Raw genomic sequence first — 16,554 nt, 5'->3', positions numbered from 1 at the left:
GCAGTGTCTCAAGTATTCCAGTTTTCACTGAACTTAAGATGTACTTCAACTTCTGAGCCTCCTGAGTGCTGGGATCACAGGTGTATACCACCACCCTCAGTTCTTGTGGTGCTAGGATCAAATTCAGAGTAGTCTGCATTCTCAGGAAGCCCTGAAGCAGCAAAGTCCTGTCCTTACACCCTTTGACAGTGCTCTCAAAGGACACTTTGTTTGAGGAAGGGATGGACATCTAACGAGGCTTCTCGCCATCAAGAAACACTTGTCTAGACACAGGGATAACCGTGGGATGAACTCTCTTAAGGGCACATGTTCCATGCTCCTAGGAAGTTAGTGGTCTTTGTAATACAAGTTTAGCTCTTGCGAAGGCTTTGTGTCAGGAAATAATAAGAGATAAAACTGAATTACTACTCGTGATACTCACTGAAATCCGGCACCTCCCGATGAGAAGTAATTTCACAGGAATCCATTCAGTGTCCCTTATCTTGATTCAAGGCCCACTTTTAATTTCCACTCAGGTTTGAATCCTTTGGCACATCTAATTTTAATAATTAAAGAGCTCTTTGGACTACATGGCATCTAGTGTTCTTTTATAATTCATGAACTTGGGAAAAGTTTTAATATTGTATGGATATGAATGGGCTTACTAAAACAGGCTAACAAGCCATCTGCTTTGTGACATGTGCTTCCATAAATGCCATGAAACTTTATGTTACCATAAAATGTGGCAGAATGGAAGAAACTTCCTATGAAGGAGAAGTTCTCTAAAAGACATTTGCAAGGGACTGGTCTTCTGTTGATCTCCCACATTCCAGCACTAACCATAGAGGGCTCTAACAGCACAAAGAGAAGGAGAGCCTGATGCTTTGACCACGATTTCTACATTCCTGCTCAACAGTGAACATCACTACTTCTGTCTAGGGATCTGCACTGCTGAGCAGGTCTCAGCGGTCCAGTGCACCCTTGTTTAAAATACTAAGGTTCTAGAGAACAAAGTGGATCAATGTCTTTTCCTAGTGGTGCAAGGGGAGTGGATATTAAGTTCTCACTTCAGAGTAAATATAACTTTGTATGTAACTTTTTCCTTTCCTTAAGCTACCTAGTTACCAAATTCGAGGTGTCCCCATGGAGTGTGCCAACAAAACTCCTTGCATAATAGAGTTAATTAGTCATCAAAACCCCTCAATGAAGCTACCACCAACCTCAACTCACAGTATCAGCCCTGTCATTAGAACGCATTGCAATCCTCTAGCTCCTGAGATGTAGCCCCAGCTATGCCTTTTTACATATGATTAGAATTAAACCCAGCTGACAAACTCCACATATGTGAACTCATTCCCGTGTGGTTCCCTATTTCCACACATACAAGACAGAGGTAGCCAATAAACAGCAAACATCTTCCGAAAGCAGTTTCCAGTGGTTCAGATTTTGTGTTCTAATAATGCTTAAATCCCAGCTTCCAGGATTCAGTGTACTGTATCAGCAGTAATGAGGAGAACGACTGGAACTCATTAAAGAAGTTTCTAATCAGTACGTTAATTGAGGCTATTTGCTTCCCATTACGCAGAGAGAAATTAAGCAGGTTACGATGGTTCCCAGGAAGCATCTGTGGCAGCATGGCAAGTTAATGATAAATAGAACGGAGTTCATCTCTTGGGTGATTTTTTTACCCAGCTACATCTTTTAAAAGATGCTATCAAAGAAAGCCATCCATCATTTGTGAAAACAGAATGAAGCCCCAAATTGCTAATAGAATTTTTCTTATACCCTTTTAATTAGAGGTGATCAGACCTTGAAAGAACCACCTACTTCCACCACATATTGTGAATTGAAAGAAAACATCTTTGGAAATAAATATACCATATCTTTGTGAATACATAAAGATGGGCAATCTTCACATCCGAATACTATGTCTTTTACAATGACTCAGAATAATCATTCTGAGGGAAAAAAAATAACTTTTAAGGGTATTTGTCTTACCAAAGTTCTACTCTTTGGTAAAATGTAAAAGTTACTCAGAAGAAGGCAGTAGAAGAGAGAGGCAAAATAGAGGGACAAGCTGAGGAAATGAAGGTTTCTGAGTCATGTTCCTGTATAGAGTTTATGGGTACAACTCTCTGCATGCACGAATAATGCCATGCTGCCCCTGTATGTTGATACTGCATGACATACGGTCAAGTCATGTTAAAACCCTATTAAAACCCAACATAATTCAATATACACATAAACCTTAAAATTTAACTTAATAAACACTTCTTAACAAAACAACCAAGTCACGTATGTTAGCCTTGACTGTTTCTACTGTCTTTGTCTTCCCCATCTGTTTTATATTGATATATTATATTTTAAATTATAATGCTACAAGTTGTGCATATGATTTCCCTTCAGAATTCTAGAATGCAAACTGCAACTCCCTGTAACACATGCAATCGCACGTTTCTTTTTCTATCAGCTTTGCATGAACTACATTTCCCTGTGATACATTCTATTGCATGTTGCCTTTTCTATGAGCCTTTCCTGTGGCCCTGAATGGGTTTAATGGGCAGAGGTTTGGGTGTGGAATTGGTGGGATTGATCGTTCACACTGTGCTGGGAAGACTAGCATAAGGGGTGCACATTTTCAGATTGGGAAACTGAACAAAGGACAGTGTCACCCACAGAGAAGAGGGGAAGGGAGGAGGACAATATCGAGGAGAAATAAGGCAATGACTTTATGTTGGGGTATACTTGTATTCAGGTGTCTAAAGGACTCCTATGTGGAGAAGGATAATTCATAGAGATAGACAGAAGACAGATGATTCATAGAGACAGATAAGAGAGACAATAGTTCAGAAGATAAATTGTAGAGATGGATGTAGTAGCACATGCTTGCATTTCTGGCAAGAGAATTGTTAGCAGTTACAGTACCATCTGAGATTCAAAGGAAACCAAATATGTATGCATATATATATACAAGATGAATATGTAGATATAGATGATATAGATAGATAAAGACAAGTTGATATATGGTTTTTAGATAGGTTGGTGGTTGATAGATGGATAGATAGATAGATAGATGATAGATAGACTAACATAAATTATAGAAGATAGATAGATAGATAGATAGATAGATAGATAGATAGATAGATAGATAGACAGACAGATAGGTGATAAATGGATAGACAATATATGAGAAACAAGATAGACAGACCAACAGTCCATTTGAATACACCTCTGGGAGAGTTCATTTTGGGGATTATAATTAATTTACAGCAAGTTTGTGCTCTCTGATGAAGACTGTAGAAAAGCAAAGTCGAAACAGGATAGGATATAACTATAAAAAATAGAATTTAAAGGTTAGATCTAGAAAAAGGCATGAAATTGAAACGCAGGAAACACAATGACAACCCAACCTAAAGATGGTGTCAAATGGGAAAAATGAATACTTTCAGAAAGGAAGTTGACAGTGTAAATTGTCAAGAATCTGTCAGCAAAGACAACGTAGTGAACAGTACTACAACCAACGTGTTAGAAGGAAGGAAGGACAGGACCCAGCAAGGGTTCAGAAACATTGTCGATGGAGAGAGTCAGGGCATCACGTAGAGAGGGTGTGAGATCAGATGGAGAAGATGAAGAGACTGTGTGAGAGTGTCTGTATGTTTTGTGTATTTGTGTGAATGTGTTTGTACGTATGCATGTGTGTGAGTATGGGTGTGTGCGTGTGCACGCGCAATAGTGCAGTGGCAAGATGAAGTTTAACTATTAGGTGCAGGAAACAGAAAGTAACAAGAGTTAAGGCTGTTAGAAAAATAAGTAATTCATATCACTCCAACACATAAAATCAGAAATGCAGGGTTAGTAAAACATGGCAAGGTAGAGAAGTTTTAAACCAAAATGAAGTTCTTGTAAACTTTCCAACTACATTAAGCCCTTTCATGTAAAAGCGGCATAATTAGGGGAAGCTGTTTCCATTTGAAAACCCAGTGAAGACACTTAAGAGAACTGCATACATTGATGAGTTACGAAGGCAACGGCATGTTAAGTCCCAACGTAGATTAGAACTGATGTAGCGATGGCGGCAGTGTGAGGATGCTGCACAGGATGAGATGGAGAAGAGAGATGAGCAGGGAAACACAGTGGTGGCTGGCAGCACCTCGCTCGTAAGGCTAGACATCACAACAGAGAGGAGCCTTCTTAAACATAAAATAAAATATGAACTGAAAAATAACTGCAGAAGATAAGACGGCTTGTGATCATAGGAGTGAGTGGATTGGGTTTCACAAATGTCATCATGAGGCACTAAGGGTACTGAAGGCCAATGCTACTCTTTCATCACTGAGCTCAGTGTGATCAGGCAACATCAGTGGAAAATATACATACGAGCTGGCTAGCAAAATCTTTCTTGATTGAAGTATATTGATCATAGTCAGGACTCGTTTGTGGAGCATGTAGATTAAAGAACTGGAAGTCCTGGACAAAAAAGAAATATGGGTATGGTAATCTCAACTTACTTAGTGATAAGAAGAAAGTATAGACATAAAAACTTGAAATCCGGAAGGAATAGGAGTACCTGAGGGTCTTTCCCATCCATTTTTCTCTATCTGAAGATGAACACCACTGGCTACATATCTAAGAGAGAAGTGTCTTGTTGGGTAGTGCTAGAACAAGGGAATGTGAAAGGGTGGCCTGCAACACCAACATGACTTGCACATGCTTCTGCACTGGTAGGACCAGGACCTGGTATTCACTAAATGAATACAGAAAGAACCAAGATGACTCATCTCTAGGAAGACCAGGTTTACAGCCAGGTAATACAGCGAGCTAGACCATTGCTGAACAGGGATCTTGATGTCTTAATTTTGACATATGAAATTACACACAGAGATACACATATAATATACACACACACACAGAGTGGAGAGAGAGAGAGAGAGAGAGAGAGAGAGAGAGAGAGAGAGAGAGGAGACAATATTAGCACACACAGACATATGTTCAAGCATCAACATCTTCACGCACATCTATATGACCTATTGTAACAAAAGATGACAATAATCATAAATGAAATGCACATATAACAGAAAGCATTAAGAGGAGTATGTAATAGAGAACAATCCAGAAGGAGTAGGTGATGTCCCAGAAGGAGGATTCATAATTTGCATTCATATCTTCCCTCAATGTTCACCCAGCACAGTGCTAGACAGGGCAGGTGCTCAACAGTTAGGTCTGGAAAGAGAAAAGGCTTTCTGCTCTTGTGAAGCAGCCATGCTCTATCCAAGTACCTGCTGTCATCATTGTGACTATGACACACACCCTGACGAAAGCAATGGAGTTGAAGAAAGGGTTTATTCAGCTTACAATTTCAGGTTACTCCATCTCAAAGAGTTCCAGTTGTGAACTCAAGCAGCTGCTCACACAGTCAAGAGATGGGGAAGAGGAAGGGGCCCATTCAGCCTACCTTCTAGCTTTTGCTTCTTTCTGGGTAGTGGTTCTTGCTTATAAACAATGTATGGTCCAGAGCATTAAATGAGAGAACCCACAAGCAAGGTGGCCCTTCCTACCTGTTTCTATTCTTTCTATGCTCACAACTAACAATGAAGACAATCCCTCACAGATTTTCACACAGGACAATCTGATTTGGGCAATTCTTCCATTGAGGCTCGTTGGGTGATTTTATATTGTGCATGTTAATTATTAAAACTAACCACTGCACCATGTGTCCTATAGTTTTTCAATAGATAGCAATGGTAGGTGAGTAAAGTATGAATTTCAGGATAAATACACATACAAACACACAGGAATGTGTGGTCTGAAAACATCAGTCTGCTGTAATGTATGCTCTTCCAAAGCCTAATTTAGTGAGCTAGAGCAGGAAGTTGCATCTTATGAGATAAATGACTAAAGAAAGGTTTCTTTCTATAAGATAGATGTCAAAGTCAGAAAAACCAAAATTCATTTGTGCAATGTAAATCATTCTCTAGGCAACATTAAAAGTGAGCATCATCATCAACAAACAGTTTCAAATTAATGAATAAGTCAGAATGGGAAATTTTGCATTCAAGATTAGGTGACACATCTCACTGAGATGACTTAGGCACAATGTGCAGAAGTACCAAGAAGGCTCAGAGAAATTGTGTCTTATGGCTCTAGGAAAAGCCCCTGGAAACATTTTGGGTAGAGAAAAATGACCTTGCATCAGCCTGAGAACAATCACCTGTTGGAGAAGATCCTTCTGGCATCAGGAAGTGTGCCATTCCCCTGGCCACGTTCCTCTGAACCCACACTGATATTCCCCACTCCAGTGACTGCTGCTTGGCAAAGGCCCAGCCTATCCATGTGCTTGATGGCTCTCTAAATTGTTCCTACCATTTTCGGTGCAGGCTCTGTGAGCTTGTCATGGCAGTGGCCTCTTTCACAAAACCACTTGTTGCTTGGCAGTTGCTTTTACAGAAGTATCATAAGAGGGCATTGAAATCAAGACCCCCTCTGGCAAGGATAAAGGAGCTTCCCAGGGTTCTTAGCGCACTCTGCTGCACAGCCCAATTAGATGAAAGGAGGCAAATCCTCCCGATGCTCATTTAGCAGCAGCCAGAAGGCTCTGCTGTGTGCCTTCCCCACAGCTGCCAATTTGGCAATATTGTTTAATTTTAACAGGACATAGGTGGTATGCAACATAGTATACAGGATGCCCTGAGTCATCAAGGCCTTTGTGAAGATCTCAAGGGGTGTAGCATGTGGCAGAGGAGCATTCCTGGACTGAAACTTCACATTCAACAATAGGGTATTATTTGTGCTTATTGATTATTTTCTTTACAGAGAAAAAAGAGAAACGCAATTCTTGTCATTGGAAATTCACTGATACTGAGGAACCTGAATCATCCATCAGGAGAGAAAGGGCCTTGTTAAAAACTATGATGAGTGCAGCAAGGACTTCTTCAGGTGAGATGCTTGGACAAGCGTGAGATGCAGTTGACTGACCTCATTTTGGTGTCTAAGTTTTGATGAATTGTCAGGTCCTTCTCTTTCTCCTCCTTCCCTCCACTGAGGGAAAACTGATGGAAATGGGATGTTCTTCGCTGTGGCACTGGCTGGAAGGTGAAACAATCAGATCATCAACCTTATCCTTTCTCATAGCTGAACCAGCCTATTATGCCCTGTCCTTGCTCTACCAAGTTGTGGCTGAACCCCACTTGAGCCTCCTTGTATTCCAAAGAAGCACCATCTTCTGGGCAGTAAGGCTCTTATATCTAGTGCTGTAGGCTTCATAACAAGTCTCAAATCTAACTAAATTTGGCATGGGGCCTCATCTACAGCAAGTGTCTTAATACAAGTTATAAAGGCAATTGCATTAACTTCAGTAAGGTAGCTGCAAACTAAACATGGCTGACTTCTGTGTTCCTTCTTTTACCAAACCCATCACAATCGATATACATAAAGGACAAAGTGGAAGGGGGTGAGAAAAAGAGACAAGAGAGACTTGGTGTGAATTACAACTGGCTTTCTACTGAGAGCTGATGGCTTCAGAGGCTCTTGAGTTTTCACAGAAAAAGGTAAGGTTTGTCCATAAAAGTAGAGGGAGTGGCATTAATCACACCATAACATGATTTTTGCCTCAAGAGTAAATTCCATGAACAGCTGAAGAAAGAGAAAAAGAGCAGCAAGGATGCTGAGCAAAATTCTCTCCAGGTTGCCTGATGGGCTGTCCTGTGACCTTTCTATATTTATCAATAAGCATTGTATCTAGAAGTCAAAATGTGGTGTCCTGAGCTCCAGAACTCTGGTCATGCCGGCCTGAAATAAGGACACAGAGATTTTAGCTTTTAGACCTGTAAACGCACATCACCTGATGGCTTCAACTGGCTTATTTAAATAAACTCCAATTTCTCCTTCAGTGCCACGAAGATGTTAGTTCCATTCTGAGAACCTCAACAATTTTTTTATGTGTCAAAATAAATAGCAGAACCTAATCAAGATGGCAAATGCATGTAATCCAAATTCTGGAAGTAAGGGGTTCAAGATCGGGCTGGGTTGCATCAGACCCTGTCACAAACAAACAGCAAAACACAAAAAAGTTGCATAGCATTTTTTGCCAAGTTCCAGTAACAGGGAAACAGTCCATTGCCAACAATCACTGTCCTTCTCTGTGCAGATTTAGATTGGTGCAATAAAAAACATGAAGTACCCAGCATTGGACAGTTATTGCTTGGTCCTTAAATTTTATTTACTTGTGTATCTATTTATCTATCCAGCTATCTGTCTATCTATCTATTTATCATCTATCTACATATCAATCATCAATCTGTCTGTCAATCTATCTGTCTATCATTTATATCTCTATCTATCTGTCTATCTATCTATCTATCTATCTATCTATCTATCTATCATCTTTCATCTATCTTACTGTTCTAGATACTGGGACACCCAAAATCAAGATATTCAGAGGGTGTTGCCTGCATTCTGACTCACAGAGGACAACTGACAGCAGTGACCTCACCTGGTAGAGCTGTCACGTCATGTACAAAAGTTGTGCTGACATGATGTAGCCACTTCCTGCAAAAGTTTTACTTCCTTATTACAGCACATTCATTATGAATTTTAACGTCTATGAAATTCATGAGACCAAGATGTTGAAATGTCAGCACCCAGGCATCCTACCCCTGACCAAGTACCCTTGTGAGTAGGTGTAGGACCATTTCCTGAGTCATGTGCAGTCTCTTGGAGTCTGTATCCCTCAAGAAAGATGAAGTCCCTATTTATCCATTTATTTCTCTTCCCCACAACATGGATGGCCTGGTCACTGCTGAGGTCACTCTCTCCATTGTCTCTTACTAGCGAGAGAAATAAATACATATTAGAACAACAATGAGGTCTAGAAGGTTCTTATGGGAAATAATTTTCTAATTTATTTCATGAGAAAGTACCATTATTATGTCAAAGGATCAAACTGATTATGGAGTGTGACCTCTTGCAAGTGGACGTTAAATAATATTCATTGAAATGCCAGAACCATATGCAATTTGTAAAGTAATTAACCACAGAACCTTTAAAACTTCAAGCTCAAATGAATAAATTTACAGTTAAATTAGTATAGTAAGAGGTTCTTTTTTTTTCTTTCTCATTTTTCTTTCTTTGCTCAGAAAGAGTACAATTTTAAATTGCTATCTTTTGTTTAGGTGGAAGCTGCCATGGGGATTTTGGGGTACACACTTCTAAAGACAGTCTTGACTTTCTGTTCGTGGGTTAAGGAAATTTAGGAACTAGTAATGAAAATCTAGTAATGCTGAAATCCTAAAGTCTCCCCATGCTATACACAGCAGTGGACTTTCTTACAGAACACTTGTCTGTGCATTAGGACTTCCCCCCAATGGGTGAGGAAGACCCAGGTCCCCCGTCAGAGTGCCATGAGCTACTAGAGAATTTCCCATGTTCTGCAGGGTTTTCTCAGCAAACCAAGAGGGAGCATACTCTCTTTAGGCAGGAGCTCCAACAGAGAACAAATAAGCACACAACTTTCTCAAAGGCACAAAGATAGGAAGCAACAGAGCAGGGGCTTCAAGAGAGATGCAAGAGCTCAAAAGCTATTGCTTATGGGATTTGCCTTTTGTTTGTCTGCTTTTTCAAGTAAATAATGGCAATAATACTTCCATGGGGGCAGAAATCAGATCTGCTATCAGAGTAGTATGTCTCCCTGGCACCCCTAAAGGGTGTATTTTTTTTTCTTTTTTAAATTTAAATAACATTTTTTATTTATTTTACATTCCAACAAGTTTTCTTCCCTTCTCTCCTCCCATCCTCTCCCCTTTCCCATATATGTCCCTCCCCATCCCCTCCTCCATCTCCATTTTAGAAAGGGGCAGACCTCCCCTGGGTTTGCACAAAGCAAGTTAAGGCAGGACTGAGATCCTCCCCTTGCATCAAGGAGGCGCCAGGAAATCCCACCTGGGGAATAGGTTACCAAATGCCATGTTTTGGGGTCATGTAAATATTTGTGTATTCCTGTGTAAATCACTCGTCTTCCTCTGTGTCTTGATTCAGCAGAAGTTTGGGCGGCAAATCTTCATATATTCTTGAGCCCAGGGGCTCAAGAAGAAATCTGGGTGTTTTGGGAATGGAAGAAAGAGAATCATCAGAACCAGTTCATATTTTAAGTATAACACACTGCTGGTCTGTGATCAAGTGGTATTGTATGTAATACAAACCACAAAACCACTAGGAATTTAAGGGAGAATTTGTGTAATAAATTTCCCAGTATTAAAGGTAAGGCACAGAGTGTCTTTGTCTTTGGTTGTCTAAATACACTTGCCATGGGGACAGTTTCTTTTTTCTAGACCTCACTAGAATTTCTCAGTTAAAGAAAGCAAACTTTCAACGGGAGAGATTCAGAAGGGCCTACCATCGTTGTTAACACAGCACAATTGAAACCAATGGGAAGTCATAAATGAGGCTCAGTTAAACCATTGGTTTCCTTTATCAGACTGTAAGATGACGACACACTGCCTCCGCTACTTTCCTGTGCTCACAGGGGTCAGAGTCAGCTAGGTCAGCTAGTGTGTCTTACAAAACTAACCACTGCACCCTCAATTACTCAGAGGCCTACAGCAGCAAGGGCACATCTGCATGTGGTGGGCAGCTTGCCTCATCTTGATTGCCTTCCAAAGTGACCACTGCACCCTTAATCACTCACAGCAGGAAGGGCACGCCTGCATGTGGTGTGTAGCCTGGCTCATCTTGGTTAGAGAAAAACTAATTCCCAGAGCTGTAGCTAGTCATCAACAAGCCACAAAGAAGAGCACTGCCCTGCTCAGTTGCCACATCTAGATTTAGCCTTCAAAAAAAATCCTGTTCTAGACTTCACCACCACCCCAGAGGTATCTTCTGAGTTCCTAAGGTGGATTGTGCATCTTTGTGTGGACTATTGGGATCAGGGTCTCTGCCTCTCAATTACAGACCAAGGAGACATCAGTATACCATGTGACGACAAAAGCTGTAGCTCCTTGAAGGTACCCTGGGAAAGTTAATTACACCCCTGAAACAATCTGACATTTCATTTGCAACCATGAATCACCCTCTGTAGGATCCAGTCTTCTGAGATTCATTTTCAGAGCAAACTAATCTTAACAGTGTCAGACTGTGATTAGCAACGATGACACATTTTACAGCTTGGTCCTCAGAGCTGTGTCTACCCTGTTGCTATAGAAAGTTCAGTGGAAAGCTTGACGGTTGTAATCTTGACATTAGGAAAACTGGCACAAATTTAAATACAGATGTCCTTGCTAAGAAAGATTCAACAAAGATTTCACATTGAAGGAATGCCAAGTTGTTCTGAGTGATCTGTGTGCTTGAACGCATTTCAATAGATCAGTTGTTAGCCCTGTGTGGAGAGGACACTGCCCGCCCATGTTTGTCAGTGAATCACGTTTGCAGTTTTGGCTAGCATTTATTTAAAAGGTCAGAATGTAAAGACAGGCCCTTTTCTATTCAGTTTAAATATCAAATGTTCTGAGTATTAGTAATATGTCCTTAATCCTAAAAAATACCATACTTATTAAGGAAATTTTAACCAAAAATTGTTCTGCATAAAAGAATAATCCAAGAGATGAAAGAGGTCAGGGTGGATGAGCAAAGGTGAGCGCCATTAAAAATTTCTTCCACTTCCAAGGATGGTCGGTGGCCTTTGATCACCCAGGAGGACATGCCAATGTTGTCATTTAGTGAAAAATATTTGAGTTTTACTCTACTACTAAGAGCACATGCCATTGGTGACCAACTTTCTTAACTCTCCTTTAAAACCCCAGCACTCAGGAGGCAGAGGCAGATGGACCTCTGTGAGTTCGAGGCCAGCCTCGTCTACAAGAACTAGTTCTAGAACAGGCTCCAAAGCTACAGAGAAACCCTGTCTCTAAAAACCAAAAGAGAAAAACCAAAGTAAAACTCATTTGTCAAATCCAAGAGAGAACTTTAGTATATGAGAAAGACGAGAGACTTCCAAGCGACTTAAGGAGACAAGCTTGGCTGATCCCTCCTGAGTCTCCCTTGGCTCTTAATTTGTGACGAGGGAGTTAAGCCCAAACCTGTGACTATGGTCATGAGTTTACTGTCCATGGCAATGAAAGCATCATTGTGCTATCTTGTATTTCAAGATGAATGCTGTTGCGAACACATGAATATGACAGTACTGACTGCTGCGATGGTTTGTATCTAGGAGTATTGGTTCACAGTTCCATTGCTTCATCTTTGTGCACAAACGTAGTCAGGCAATGGCTGTCTAGGCTGAATATTCAGATTTGGAGTCTGTCGGTTAACCACTCAAGTCTCTTGCTCCGCATTAATGTTTCCAACATTTAATATAGGAATCTTAAGACATGGCCATTGAATGAACACAGCACCCATATCATTTCTGAGATAACTGTGGTTTTGTGTAGTACTGTCTGAATTAAATGCAGAAAAGAAAATGCCACATTGCTGACATCAATGCCCTGAAAAAGCTGCAGACATGAAAGTTGAGTAAATTATAGCACTAATAAAGTTAACCTGGTAGCATTCAAAATGGCACATGTAGCAGAGGAATAGCAAACAGAAACAGTCCCTGATGCTATAATTGCTACAATTTCAATAGCAATTTAAATAAAATGATTCAAATCGCTGCAATTAACACACACATAGAACTCAAAAAATAGGAGACACCCTGCTCTAAACAACCATGGATTGAGCCCTCCTCCAAAGAACTGACCTTCAGAAATCATTTGTATCTGTGTATTCAGAGGAGTCCTGACTCTGTACTCTGAGGAGATGGTCCTCATGGAACACTAGGGCCCCTGCACAGTGGCACCCAACACACAGAGCTCAGACTCCTTGTTTATTCCGTTCAGATGAATGCCCAGAGTGAGAGAATTGCTATACTCATAGACTCCCTGGCTAAAGATGGGATCTTGCTTTTTCCACCTGGATGCCTCTCTCTTAGCTCAGAGGAAGCCGTCAGGAAGAACCATAGCCTGTGACTTTGCTGGAAATGGCCTCTGATTTAGGATGGTGGAGATTCCATTTCTGCCTGACTGGAAAGAGGAGAAAAGCTTTTCTGGATTCAGGACAGATGGAGAGCTCTCTTCTCAAATATATTGAAGCCCCAAAGCCACAAACTCTTGCCTGTGATGTGAGGAGATGTGCTCAGTGTTTCTCCGGTCATCTGAAATCAAGTGTGAGACAGTATCCGGTGCACACTGGTCATTTTTTTTCTCTAATCAGGTCAGACTCATTCAAGTCCTGAACGGACAGCATTGACACTCGTGATTTGTGGCCTGAAATGAAAAATGAAACCATTGGACATGTCTAATATACATGATCGATGATCTTACCATACCTTGCTCTGAAATGAAGGCTGGGGAGAAGGACACCATTTCGGCAAAAGCCTTTAACATGGATTATGGGCCTGTGGAATTACAAGACTCCTGACTCCAGCAATGTCAACGCAAGATCTTAGACTCTTTCCCAATATTTTCCAACTCTTACATAGATGCTTCACAGTGCAGTCACAGGCAGGACCAGGCTATTGTTTCTATAAGGTACTTGCTCTTATAAAGAGCTTCTCCATAACTCCCTAATGTCCTTTGTGACTAATGCATGTTAAAGTATGGTTTAGGCAAAATCATACTTAAAAAAGATTCAGAAGCTGGGAGAAGATTCACAAGCACGAAGACCTGAGCTCATATTAAAACTCCATGTTCATGTCAAACTCCAGTACTAGGAGGCAGAGACAGGCAGGTCTGAGATTCACACTGACCAGCCAGTACAACAAAGTGGCAATATCCAGACTCCGAAAGAAAACCTGCCTCAAAGCATCTAAAGATTCCCTGATGGTCTAGTGGTTGGGTTTCAGAGCTCTACCAATAAGGTAGATAGATACCCAGTATTGGCCTGTGGCCTCCACACATGCATGTGTAGGTTATCATGCCAGACAGGCACATATATACAACACAAACACCCCCAATAATGCCTTGATAAATTATTTAAAGTTGGTTACTATCTGTAGCAATAGGGAGATAAACCAATAGTTAATACTGAGGAAAATTGATAAAATATGATTGCTCTAACTGTGGGAATGTCTGTGAGTCAGCAGAGAGCTGAACCATTTTGGCAAACTATGCCTAGAAGTGGTAATCTCACAAATGGGGCAGCAGCAGGTACATTTACCTATGTAAATAAGCATTTCCTCTCTAAGGAGAGTGGGAAGCGGTCTTGTAGAGGATGCAACCTATAGGATTCAGGCTTCTTGGGCAGTGTGGGTGACAGGGTGACATTGTGAGAGGGAGTGATGGGGTAGAATAACAGCCCAGCAAAGAGAACTTAGCTAGTTATTAAAAGTTCAAATGTAAGGCATCAGAGGGAAGCCTGCAAACTCAGGGAACAAAAACAGAACCCAAGGTAAGAATCAAAACCGGGATTCTTCCGCAGAAAACATTTGTATGCAAATCTGCAGAAGTTAAGGAACATTTGTTCTGAAATAAGTACTTCTTAAAAGGCTGCCAGGATCGGGTTCTGAAATGACTCTCTGCACCCTCGTGGGAAAGCGCTTGAGTGAAGCGTGCTCAGGAATAACAAGTGTGGGTAATTTATTCCCCAAGTGACCTTTGCCAGGTCACAATAAATCATCCCTAGATAGTGTCTTTTTCCATGAACCTTCCATTTCAGAAAGACAAAAGTGAAAATACTTCTGAGCCTGCAGAAAGCCCTGGTTTAGGGGAGAAAACAGGGGCTGGAGCATGCCTGCTAACTCCTCCCACCCGCTGGCTGCAATGCCAGCCTGGGAAAGCAAGTGAACTGAGCCACTGAGCTACACCATGACTCAGACTCCTATTCTCCCCTCTCTGCAGCTCGTGAGAGGGAGCCACTGCTTTCCCACTTTGCACTCAAGTATTAGATGAAGAGGTTTATAATAAGTGAACAATGGGGTTATTTGAGTTGTGTTTGTCCCAGTGACACGGAAGCTGAAGGGACTTTAGCAATGATAATAATCAATCATTAACACATGTAAGTTATGTAATTGTACATATTAATAAACTCGCCATATTTATAGAACAGTAAGTATACAAACACGACTATGCATTGGGCACATCTGTCTATGCTTTCTACACTGTTATGGTATTGTTGTTTGGAGACACTGTCTCATATACCTTAAGCCGGTTTTTGAACTTGACAGTTTTGTAGCTACGAGTTCAACATAATGTTGATCGTCTGATCATTAACCTGGATCTCCCATGCTGAGCATATGCCATCTGACCTGCTTTCCACGGGATGAGGGATTGAACACAGAGCCTCGTGAATGTTAGACAGGCGCACTACCTGCTAAACTGCGACCCAGCCCGCCTTGTCTCCACTAATCCTCTAACCCATGCTTGGCTTGCATCTAGAAATTCCAAGTTTAAATTGAGTTTTGAGGCTCATCATGCCATAACACCAACAGGAAACTGAAAGTTTTTAGGATGGTGATGATGAAATGTCTTTTTGGACTCACATGTTGCCACTTTGTAACAAATGTAGCCCTGAATTCTGTCTAAATGAAACCTGACTTTGTTTTCTTTTGTTCTTCCGGGGCTGGGAGATATTATATTGGCTGACTCAAACAATCCAATCTGTCTTCAAGCTTGCAATTTTTATGTCTCAACCCACATGTACGAAGACTATGGGGGGGTGTCATAACTCTAAAATGGGTTAAAAATTAAAGAAAATTTAATTAGCAAAAATTCAGGGCTTTATTAGACAGGCTTCCTGTGCACTTACATGTCCAGATTATGTCTCATTAACCAAGAAGAGCAAAGATGAAGGTAGGAGATTTAAACATTTGATAAAAATGTATATTTCACGTTTTAGGGCAAACACATATGAATAATATAAATGTAGTTTGATACTTAGGAATAGCCATTGAGAAGTAAGAGGAAAGGAAAACATCAATGTGACTCTCCTCATAACTATATAAAATTCAAACGAAAATTAGCACTTCAACTTTTTATGAACTAGTATATTTTAAATTTCTGCCAAGTGACACTTAAAATTTCCAGAAAGGGAATAGACACATTTCCAACCATACTATAAATCAGCAAGACACAAATAGCCAGATACATGAGTTTGAAAACTGCTTACAGTTTCTTTCAATTATTATAAGTATACAGGAATTTTCTGAATAGCGAAAACCAGCAGATCTATCCAAGGCTAAGGAGTTTAAAGAAGCTGGATTGTGGTTGCATCTTTGAACACACTTTTGCTCAAGGAATAGTGAGCACAAAACACATCCAAAATACGAATAAGTCAGTAAAGCTACAACAACTTTTTTTAACATTCTTGACTTAAAAGTGGGATTGGTTGGCACATCTAGACAATTCATGGAATAAAAGTGCTCACTGACAAGCTTCAGGTTCTGCATTTGATCTCGGGAACCCACATAGTGGAGGGAGAGAATCAGCACCTGAGGGTTGTTCTCTGACCTCCACGCATGTACCACGGCACAGTCCCCTGAATAATAAATATATAAGTAAAAATAAGAGAGTTTAAAATATGATATGAGATAGAATCAACACATGGCAGTTGATT

This window comes from Arvicola amphibius, chromosome 14 (genome assembly GCF_903992535.2).
Source record: "Arvicola amphibius chromosome 14, mArvAmp1.2, whole genome shotgun sequence".
Classification (NCBI taxonomy): Eukaryota; Metazoa; Chordata; class Mammalia; order Rodentia; family Cricetidae; genus Arvicola; species Arvicola amphibius.
The sequence above is the reverse complement of the archived record's forward strand: the minus strand, read 5'-3'. Positions refer to the sequence as shown.